This window comes from Myodes glareolus, chromosome 2, assembly GCF_982192425.1.
Source record: "Myodes glareolus chromosome 2, mMyoGla1.1, whole genome shotgun sequence".
NCBI lineage: Eukaryota > Metazoa > Chordata > Mammalia > Rodentia > Cricetidae > Myodes > Myodes glareolus.
Window position 1 is genome coordinate 109165694 of NC_142027.1, and position 11202 is coordinate 109176895.

At 44.5% G+C, this 11202-nt stretch overlaps 1 long non-coding RNA gene across 1 annotated transcript; it reads left to right on the forward strand.

Annotated features, from left to right (window-relative positions):
* The first annotated feature begins 6715 nt into the window (after positions 1–6715).
* LOC148123136 (uncharacterized) lies at positions 6716–7290 on the forward strand. Its single transcript, XR_015735307.1, has 2 exons — positions 6716–6859; positions 7019–7290. It is a non-coding gene; the product is annotated as an uncharacterized LOC148123136 (long non-coding RNA).
* Positions 7291–11202: the final 3912 nt, after the last annotated feature.

Here is an 11202-nt window from a genome sequence, read left to right on the forward strand (position 1 = left end):
ACACATAAAACAGGTAGAAAACAAATAAAAAATCAAATCATATAAATGGGGTTGTGATATATATAGTCATCTGCCAATATATCTTTATTCTCAATATTGCTTTTTTTCTGAGACAGGGTCTCACTATGTAACCCTGACTGTCCTGGAACTTTCTATCTAGACCAACTTGGTCTTGAACTCACAGAGATCCATTTACCTCTGCTAATCAAACGCTAGAATTAAGGTATGTGCCACCATACCTGGTCTCTCAATATTGCTTTAATGCTTCATTTTAAGATGTTGAGAAAGCCATTCCTGGTGGCGCACATACCTCTAATCTCAGCTTTGGGAGACAGAGGCAGACAGATCTCTGCGAGCCCAAGGTCAGCCTGGTCTACACAGGGAATTCCAAGACAGCTAGGGTTACATAGAGAGAGCCTGTCTCAGAACAAGCAAAGACAATGCTAAAGGGTGGTTCAATGGATCAGCTGTTAAAGGTGCTTGCCACAAAGGCTGTTCTCTGAGACCCACATGGTGGAGGAGGAGAACTCACTGTCAGATGGCCCTCTGACCTTCACATGTAAGCTGTGGCGTTCACGCCTTCAAATAAATAAATACATACGTAATAAATAAATAGGTCAGCGGTGGTGGTGCACGCCTTTAATCCCAGCACTCGGGAGGTAGAGGCCAGTGGATCTCTGTGAGTTCGAGGCCAGCCTGGTCTACAAAGTGAGCTCCTGTCTCAAAAAACAAAAACAATAAATACATAAATATAATTAATGTAATCTTTAAAAAGAGATGTTGAAAGCTGGGCACAGTAGTATATAATTGTCATCCTAACACACAGAAGGGTCAGTAGTTCAGGGCCAGTCTTGTCTACGTAGCATGTTTGAGGCCATTCCTAGGCTACATGAAACCCTAACTCAAAGCTACCAACAAGATGGCTGGGTAGGTAAAGGTGCTTGCCACCAAGGCTGATGACCTGTGTTTATTTCCTAGGATTAACATGCTTGGAAGAGAGAACCAGCTGTCACAAATTGCCCTCTAACCTCCACACACAAATTGCCCTCTAACCTCCACAAGCTGTGATATGCAGTTCCCAGCAGATATAATAAAAAAATTAAACCACAAAAGATAACAAAATTTATTGATGATTTTATTCTATCATCTTTAAGGTTTTTTTTTTTACAACTTTTTTTGCTTTTATTATTTTATCATCTTGCATCCAACCCCAATAGTTTTTACTATGGTCACAAAATGACCAGAAAGAGACATAAGTTGCAACCATCTGTGTTTCTCATATGATCTCAACATTGAGAGGAGCTTGCGTAAAAGTCACCTTCCCACCAATAGAGGCCTGAGCACTCCCTTGAGCACTCCCCTGAGCACTCCCCTGAGCACTCCCCTGAGCACTCCGACAATTTAAACCGTCCACTTCACACAACCCAGGATCTCTGGAGAAAAGAGTTCCAGTAAGCGATAGTCTCCACGGGGCTGGTGTGGGCACGCCTGTGGGAGACTGTCTGGAGTTAGTTGACGTGGGAAGATCCAGTCCACCGTGCGCAGCTCCATTCCCTAGGCAGGGAGGGGCTCCTGAACCAGGAACAGGCGAATGCGAGTGAGCCGAGCACAATCAAGCAGACAGTTTGATCCCTGCATTCATTTCCCTCTGCTCTTGGCTGTGGCTGCGGTGTCACTAGCTGCCTCGGGATCCTGCCTCGACTTCCCCACAGTGATGGGCTATGACATGGAACTGTGAGGCGCACAAACTACTGCCTCTCCTAAGTTTCTTCCCCCCCCCCCCCCGGTAGCTTTAGCACAAAAACAGAACTGGTGTATGTGTGCATGTTGTGTGTGCGCACATGTGTGTGGAGGTGGGGGCCGGAGAACAACCTCCACCGTGCTCCCTCAGGTGCTGTCCACGGTTTTGTTTCTACACCCTGTGTGTGTGTGTGTGTGTGCACGCGCATGTGCACACAGGTGGGAGGGTGCCTATGCACTTGTGTGCCCATGCATGTAGAGACTCAAAGTTGATGCCTGATTTCATCCACAGCTGCCTTTCTTCCTTATTCACTGAGGCAGGGTCTCTCAGTCAAACCCAGAGCTCACTGTCATAGCTAATCTTGCTTGCTGGCTTGCTTTGGGAATCCATTGTCCCCACCTCCCAGGGTTGGAATTAGAGGAGTCCCTTCCTGCCTGAAATAGTCATAGGTTTCTAGGGATCCAAATCCCAGTCCTGAAGCTTGCAAGGCAAGTACTTTAGCCACTGAGCCGTACCCCCAGCTTCACTTTGTTTTTTGAGGTAGGGTCTCTCATTGAACCCGGAACTTGTCAAGTAGGCTACGCTGGCCGGCCAGTGAACCCTTTCATCTTTATCTCTCTAGGCCTAAGATTACAAGTGTGCACCATAGTACCTGGGTTTGTTTAGCATGTGCCGATGGTTGAACTCTGTTCCTTGAGCTTGCACTTTACCTGCTGAGAAATCTCTCCACTGTCAGATACTGATAGCAGGAATCATAACCACTTCAGGAATCTTATCTGTGGTATATTGTGTTACTGATCAGAAATAATTAGTTTTCTTCTGCTGGACCAATTATATGTCCCTGCCTCTCTCTCTCTCTTTTTTTTTTAAAGATTTATTTATTATGTACACAGTGTTCAACTTCCATGTATGCCTGCAGGCCAGAAGAGGGCACCAGATCTCATTACAGATGGTTGTGAGCCACCAACCATGTGGTTGTTGGGAATTGAACTCAGGACCTCCGGAAAAGCAGTCAGTGCTCTTAACCTCTGAGCCATCTCTCCAGCCCGTCCCTGCCTCTCTTAATATTGAGGTTGGTATCTGACTTTCACTATCTCTCCCTAATGTCCTGTCTAGTTCACAAAAAGCACACCACTCGCTTTAGTCAGCAGATCATAGGGATGGGCATAGGTTAGCGTCTATGATCAACTTGCCACAGACTAAAGTCATCTGGGAAGAGAGCCGTAGTGAGAGATCATCGCTTTGTGCTGGCCTGTGGGCATATCTGCGGGACATCACCTGATATTAATTGATGTAGAAAGAGTTAGTCCACAGTGGGCAGCATGATTCCCTTGGCATGGGATCCTCAACTGTGCGAGAGCAGAGGAATCGATCTGAGCAAACAAGTGAACATGCATGCTTCAGCTCGCTCTATTCTGGGCGATCTTGCCGTGTTCTCCAGCTGGTTTGATTCCAGAGTGTTAGCACCTAGCTTTGATCTACCTTTTGGGACTGCTACCTTTTGTTACACCTAAGTTACTTTTTGTCAAGTTATTTATTTATTTATTTTTTAATCATAGCCACAGAAATGAAATTAGGGCAGTGGTTTCGCCTTCTGCTATGAGATCGGCAGTGTCTTTCAGACAGGGGCTTCTCCACCATTCTAGATCCCAAAGTAGAGGGAGTCTGGAGGAGGGGACAGACTCTGGGGTGAATAAATAGCACGAGTGACAGTCTTCTGCCATTGTAAAACACAGTCTAGATGGGATGTTTGTTACTGCAATGTAACCTGACATTTACTGACTGATATACCAACTCTCCCAGCAAAGCAATCATTTTACCAACTGAACTGTCCATCCAGTCTTTACATTTTATTATATATGGGACTGGAGAGGTGGCTCAATGTTTAAAAGTGGGTAATGCTCTTGAACCTTAATTTATTCCTCAGTGCCCACAGCTGGACAGCTGTGGTTGGACAGCTCACAGACACCTCTAACTCTATCTCTGGGGAGCTAGCATCCTCTCCTTGATTTTGAAGAATGCCTCACTGAAAAAGGTGCCAAGCCATGTGGCTAAACACAGACGAGAATTATTTTTTCAGTGAGGCATTCTCATCTTGCTTCCTCTGCATCTGGCTTGTGACTCCATCTCTGCCTTTTTTCTTCCCAGAATTCTCTTAGTCTGGTTGCTCCACCTATATTTCCTACCTGGCTACTGGCCAATCAGCGTTTCATTAAACCAGTATGAGTGACAAATCTTTACAGGGCACAAGAGGATTATCCCACAGCCCTACCTCAGGGAATAAAGTAGAAGGAATTGAGGGTGATTCTTGACATCATTTGACCACATACATACATGTACACACACACACACACACACACACACACACACACACACAACTATTCCCATACATATGTGTCTACACACAAGCAAAACATGTCCCCACCTACATGTAAAAAACAGACATGCACATGTAGATGGAAAACATGTAACTACTTTTTGATGTTTCTGGAGATTGAGCCCAGGGCCTTGTGCACAGTAGGTTAGAGGGCTTCTCTTAATTTGTGTCTTTAACCATAAAATACATATTTTCTAATTACCTTCAAACACACACATACACAATGTTCTCTAATTACTTTCAAACAGTCAAAAGTAAACGAAGACAAATACACAATAAAGCAGTCAGGACAGATTTTTTTTTTATTTAAAAAAATTTTCTATTTGCATGTGTGTGTGTGTGTGTGTGTGTGTGTGTGTATGTGTGTGTGTGTGTGTGTACAGGATCTACAGAGGCCAGAAGGGGGCAGTGGATTCACTAAAGCTGGGGTTGCAGGTGGTTTGGAGACACCCTATGTGGGTTCTGGGAACTGAACCCAGGTCCTCTGCAAAAGCAGCAAGTGCTCTGAACTGCAGAACCAAGTCTCTGCCCCAGGTCAGATTTTAGTCACTAGGAACTGTTGAAATAGGGAAAAAGAGTCCAACACGTTTCTGACTGGGTGCTCTAATGACAGTCACCCAAGGTAGGCTCTTCCCCTTCCACAGGAACGGAAAACAGGGAACTTAACCTCACATACTGCTTGGGACGAGCAGCAGAATCTTACATCAGCCTTGGCCACTTCTAGGAATGTGACTTCTATCTGCTGGAAACAGACTCTGAAGGTTAGGGGCAGGGGAGTTGACTCCATCGGTTAAAAAAGGCACTTGTCTTCTTCCCTGCTCCCATATCCACCCTTCCTCCATCTCAACCATCCCATTCCCCCAAGCTCTCCCCAATCCTCCCCTTCTCCCTTCTCTCTCCCCATCTCCCCTTCTTCCCACTCCACCCCCACCCCCCTGCTCTCGACTTTTGCCTGGCTATCTTGTCTACTTCCAAAATCCAGGAGGATAACTATATGTTTTTCTTTGGGTTCACCTTCTTATTTAGCTTCTCTAAGATCATGAACTATAGGCTCAATGTCCTTTGTTTATGGCTAGAATACACTTATGAGTGAGTACATACCATATTCCTCTTTTTGGGTCTGGGTTATCTCACTCAGTAAAGTGTTTTCTATTTCCATCCATTTGCATGCAAAATTCAAGATGTCATTGTTTTTTACCACTGAGTAGAACTCTAAAGTGTATATGTGTCACACCTTCTTCATCCATTCTTCCATTGAGGGGCACCTAGGTTGCTTCCAGGTTCTGGCTATTACAAATAGTGTTGCTATGAACATAGTTGAACAAATGCTTTTGTAGTATGATTGAGCATCTCTTGGGTATATTCCCAAGAGTGGAATTTCTGGATCTTAATTAAGGGAACCATTTTAGAGTTGTCAAGAGACTTGGCTCTAGAGGGGTTCTCAGGTGTCCAAGATGTCCCCAGCCAGGTCCTTGGGTAGCAGAGGAGAGGGTGCCTGAACTGGCCTTATCTTATAGCCACACTGATGAATATCTTGCATATCACCATAGAACCTTCATCCGGTGATGGATGGAGATAGAGACAGAGACCCACATTGGAGCACTGGACTGAGCTCCCAAGGTCCAAATGAGGAGCAGAAGGAGGGAGAACATGAGCAAGGAAGTCAGGACTGAGAGGGGGTTGTCCATCCACTGAGCTGGTGTGACTGATCTAATGGGAACTCACCAAGGCCAACTGTACTGGGACTGATGGAGCATGTGATCAAATCGGACTCTCTGAATATGGCTGACAATGGGGGCTGACTTAGAAGCCATTGACAATGGCACTGGGTTTTGATTGTACTGCGTGTACTGGCTTTTTGGGAGCCTAGTCTGTTTGGATGCACACCTTCCTAGACCTGGATGGAGGGGGAGGGCCTTGGATTTCCCACAGGGCAGAGCACCCTGACTTCTCTTAGGACTGGAGAGGGAGGGGGAAGGAGAGTGGGGGGAGTGGGAAGGAAATGAGAGGAGGGGAAGAGTGGGCATTTTAAATAAATAAATTAATTTAAAAAAAGACACTTGTCACCAAACTTGACAACCCGAGTTCGATCCCCAGGGTCCACATGGTAGAGGGTGAGCACTGGCTTCCGAAGGTTGACCTCTGCCCTCCGCACACAAGCATGTGCATTGTCTCTGCAGTTTCTGGATCTCTGGATCAGTGGTGATGGGGGGGCTCTTGGAGGGAAAGGAAGCTGTTGCTTACTTCATGGCTAGGCGGGGAAGAGGAAGAGGTTGGGGTTGCCTTTGTAGGCATGCCCAGTACCTCAAAGACCTCCCGCTAAGCCTCAACTTGTGTGTTAGTTACCTCTGCGCCACTGTGGCAGAACACCTGATAAAAGCCTTCAGCTCCCAAGATGACAGTTGTGTCAGGCATCTGGCGTTCGTATCTGCTCTTTCCGATTTGAGAATGGTGGTCCATAGCGTGACCACTCCATGGTTTCCTGGTGATACTCTCTCCTCCCTCCCTCCTCCCATCCTCCCTCCCTCCCTTCCTCCCTCTCTCCCTCCCTTCCTCCCATCCTCCCTCCCTCCCGCTTGAAGGTTGAACCTAGGGCCAGCACGCTAAGCAATCACCAATCTACACACCCAACCCTCATCGTCTTTCTGGGTGGCAATAACCCAACTTGGGTTGCTACCTGTTTTTACTGAAGGGCAACGAACATCTGTGAGAATGCTTGCCCGAATGGAGAAGAGGGGTGGGTGAGTAGAGGTTGTGGGGTAGCGAATTATTTAATGTGTGTGTGTGTGTGTGTGTGTGTGTGTATGTGTGTGTGTGTGTGGTGTGTGTGTGTGAGTATGCACGTGCGTGCATGTGTGCATGTGTATCTGAGTATACATATGTGCACCACATTCATGCAGGAGCCCCCAGAGATCAGAGGAGGGCAATGGATCCACTGGAACTGAAGTTACAGATGGTTATGAGCCGGCGGATGGAGGTGCTGGGAAGATTAATTGAGAGCAGTACAGGCTCTTAATTGCTCAACCCTCTCCCAGTCTCTCATTCGGAATCATAATTGCTGGACTGGGGCTCTAGCTCAGTGGTGAAGTGCTTGCCAGCATTCAGGAAGAAGCCCTAGGTTTGATCCCCTGTGCCACCCAGATTTTTTTTTTAAAAGATACCATCAAAATGCCTTCTGTTTTTACTTTTCAGAATGCATTCTTTCACGGTTTCATATGTATGATATGACCCGTAAGTTACATAATGTACTTTGATCATATTTCATGCATTGTCCTCTTGCTCATCTCTTTCTTCTCCCATCCAACCCTTCTCCCCCCAAAGCCCTCCTCCTTTCTTGTGCTTCCTTTTAAAAAAATTGTATGTGTTGTGTGTGCACGTGCGTGCATACCACAGTGTGAATAAGAGGTAAGAGGTAAACTCTTTTTATTGCTTTTATTGAGCTATACATTTTTCTCTGCTCCCTTCCTTTCCTTCTCCCTCCTACTCCCCTTTTACCCTCTCCCGTGACACCCCCATGCTTCCAATTAACTCAGGAGATCGTGTTTGTTGTCTAGGTAGTCTGGGGTTGTGGACTGTAAGCTGCTTTTTTTTTTTTTTTTTTTTTGCTTTATGTCTCGAAGCCACTTGTGAGTGAGTACATATTATATTTGTCTTTTGATCTGGGTTAAAGAGGTCAACTCTTAGAAGTTAGGGATCCCCTACCATTTGGGTCCTGGAGACTTACACCTTCACCTGAGGAGTAAAGGTGACTTTGTTCTAGTCAACCCCACTCCTCTGGATTGAATGAGGGTTGCTGCATGGGCAGAGGCGTGGGTTATTTGCTTGGACAAGGGAAATTTACCAATGTAGTGGGAGGTAGCCTTGAACCTATGATCTTCCCCCTTCCAGCTTGTCTTAGTTAGGTTTCTATTGCTAAGATAAAATAACATGACCAAAAGCAACTTGAGGGAGAAAAGGGTTTATTTCAATTTATAATTCTCATATCACTCTCTGTCACTGCGGGAAGCCAGGGCAGTAACGCAAGGCAGAAACCAGGAAGCAGGAATTGAGCTCTGTCTGTCCTGGAACTTGCTCTGTAGACCAGGCTGCCCTCTAACTCAGGGGTCCACCTGTCTCTGCTTCCTGAGTGCCGGGATTAAAGGCGTGTGCCATCATTGCCTGGTTCTTTCTTTCTTTCTTTCTTTCTTTCTTTCTTTCTTTCTTTCTTTCTTTCTTTCTTTCCTTCCTTCCTTCCTTCCTTCCTTCCTTCCTTCCTTCCTTCCTTCCCTCCCTCCCTCCCTCCCTCCCTCCCTCCCTCCCTCCCTCTCTCTCTCTCTTTCTTTCTCTTTCTTTCTTTTCCTTTCTTATACCACCCAGGACCACCAGCCTAGGGGCGGCGCCACCCACAGTGGGCTGTGCTCCTCACATCTGTCATCAATTAAGAATATGCTCACAGGTGATCCCTCTTCATAAATGGATTCATAAGGTGCGTGACTCACCGTTTCAAACTGTCTGAAAACTCCACATGGTCTCTCGGGTTTGTGACTCTATGACCCGTTTTCTTCATTTATCTAAAACATTATTTTCTCACATGCAAATTTAGATGAGACGTAATAGTTATTGACATTTTCGTTTTTCAGTTGTTAAATGTCTTTAGCTGTCGCCCTGGCTAGAAAGGAGAGCAGTAGGCACGTGAGCTGTAGTGTGCTACGGCAGTAGATAGTTAGCGTGTAATTCCTGCCGCTACTATTTTGGTCTGACTTAGGCAGGCACAGTGCTAATCTTTGTCACAGCTCAGCTGACAACTGCATTCCCCTGAAAAGTTGGCCTAGTAGGATACAATCCTCCTTTACTATTTCATGCTTTTGTGCCTTTAAGGAAATATTTTTCTCATTTTGTGTTACAGAACTATAATGGGTTCAAAGTGTTTGTAGGCTTACTTGTCATAAAAGGGTCAATTCTCTGTCACATTATTTCCTTTTCTATAGCTGAAGAATATGTAAGTAGGAATGCTGTACTCTTATAAGGATTTGTCTAGCTACCTATTTCAAATATATTCTTACTCAGACATCATTAAAGTGAACTTGTCAGATTATTCTGAGTATTGTAAGCAGTGCCTTTTTGATGAAGTTCACACTGTTTTGGGTGTCTCATGCCATACTCACAGACTTGTGGAAGGCAGTTTTAACTTTTGGAAGAATATCTCCGTCAAAATTTTAAAAACAAATGTATAAAATTTCATCTTTTTCCAGTGTTTAGCATTTCTAGTCAGCAGGAAATAGTTTTGTTTGGCTTTTTTGTCTTATGTACAGGGATGACGGCATAAAATGAGCCATAAATGAGTGTGCATATTATTTTGAATTATGTTAAATATAAATAAAGAAAATATTCATGTTTATATCAAATTTTCCAATTTGACCTATGGGGGAAACCCCCATAATTCAATAAGTTTACGTTTCAACCTCTTTCTTATTTGACTAAGTATATAAAGAGATTCCTTAAAATGTATAACCTGCCACCGCTGCATAATTTGATTTAATTTTGTTACATATTTTGTGGGTTTAGTATATCCACTTTTTGTTACAGTTATGATACTATTTTGTTACAGTTTTTAAATGAAGAAGGACTGTTAAAATTGTACAGGACTAGTGTCTTATTAGTAAGATTGGCATATTTAGTGAGAGCCACAGGAAAACCTTGACGAAAATGAATGTGTCTATACTCTATGAGGTATTTAGAAAAATTAGCCTCTTCATTTGTCATGAAAATTATTTCAATACCATAACATTGCAATTCTTTATTTGAAAGAAATGCCACGAAACATTTGAATGATGAGCCACAGACCTTCGGCTGAATTTGCTTTTACCTTTTGGCATGTTAAATACACACTTAGTTTTAAATACACCAGTTAATGGCTGTTTATAAAGTCAAGCACCACCGCTGGTCGGTTTTGTATGATAGGCTCTAAGTGTGTAGTTACCTGCAGGGTAAGTATAGCACACTGCTGAGTTCTCTTAAGGCACATAGTAAATGTACAGATAGTCACAGGCAGTTTTGTAACGTATTCATTTCTAATCTATTATTCCTAACCTGTTATGTTTGCAGAGAGAAAAGAATTTTTCTAATGATCCGTAAATTTATGTGAACTTCTATAGGTAGATATTCTAAATAAACTTTTTAAAAGAAAAAAAGAAGAAAAAAAGAGAAAAGAATATGCCCATAGGCTTGCCTACTGGTTGTCATTTGCTTGCTTTCTTTCCTTTTTCCCAGTTGTGATCCCCGTTCCCGGAAATGTCTGGTCATCGTGTCAGGTGTAGCGACATTTCACTTGTATTTTAATAAACAAAGCTTGCCTGAAGACCAGAGAGCAAAACAGCCCCACAGGTCAGCCTTACAGACCAGGCAGTGTGACACACACCTTTAATCCCAGGAGCCACACTAGCTGCCATAGAAACTGGCAGTGCATGCCTTTAATCCCCAGTGGTGCACACCTTTAATCCTAGAACTAGAGAGGAATACAAGACAGGAGGAGACAGCTCTCAGTCTCATTCTGAGAATCCTGGAGGCAGGATGGCCGTTTGGACTGAGGTTGAAGTAAGAGCCACTGGCTGGCTGCTTTGCTTTTTCTGACCTTTAGGTTGAGCCCCAATTTCTGTCTCCGAGTTTTTACTATTTGAACTTCGGTCAAGTTCACCAAACACCAAACACCGACCAGCACGTACCTTCTGAGTTCTTGGATATCAGGTGTGCATCATTACCCCGGCTCCTAATCATCATCATCAATATTTTTGCTGCCTCTGCTGTTTTTCTTCCTCCTCCTAGGCCCCTCCTCCTTTGTGTCTGTCTGTCTGGGCATGAGCGCAGAGAGAGGACAGCATCGGGGTAGGCTTTTCTCAATCACTCTCCACCTTATTTGTCCGTGTAAGGTCTCCCACTGATTGAGGAATGTTCACAGTGGTTAGACTAGCCAGCCAGCGAGCTGTCTCTGCTTCCCTAGTCCTTGCTCTGTCACACCTGTGGGCGTTGAGGATTTGAACTCTGGTCCTCACGATTGCCTAACTTTACTGGTGGAATCATCTCCCAAGCCCCACAAACCTACTTCTTC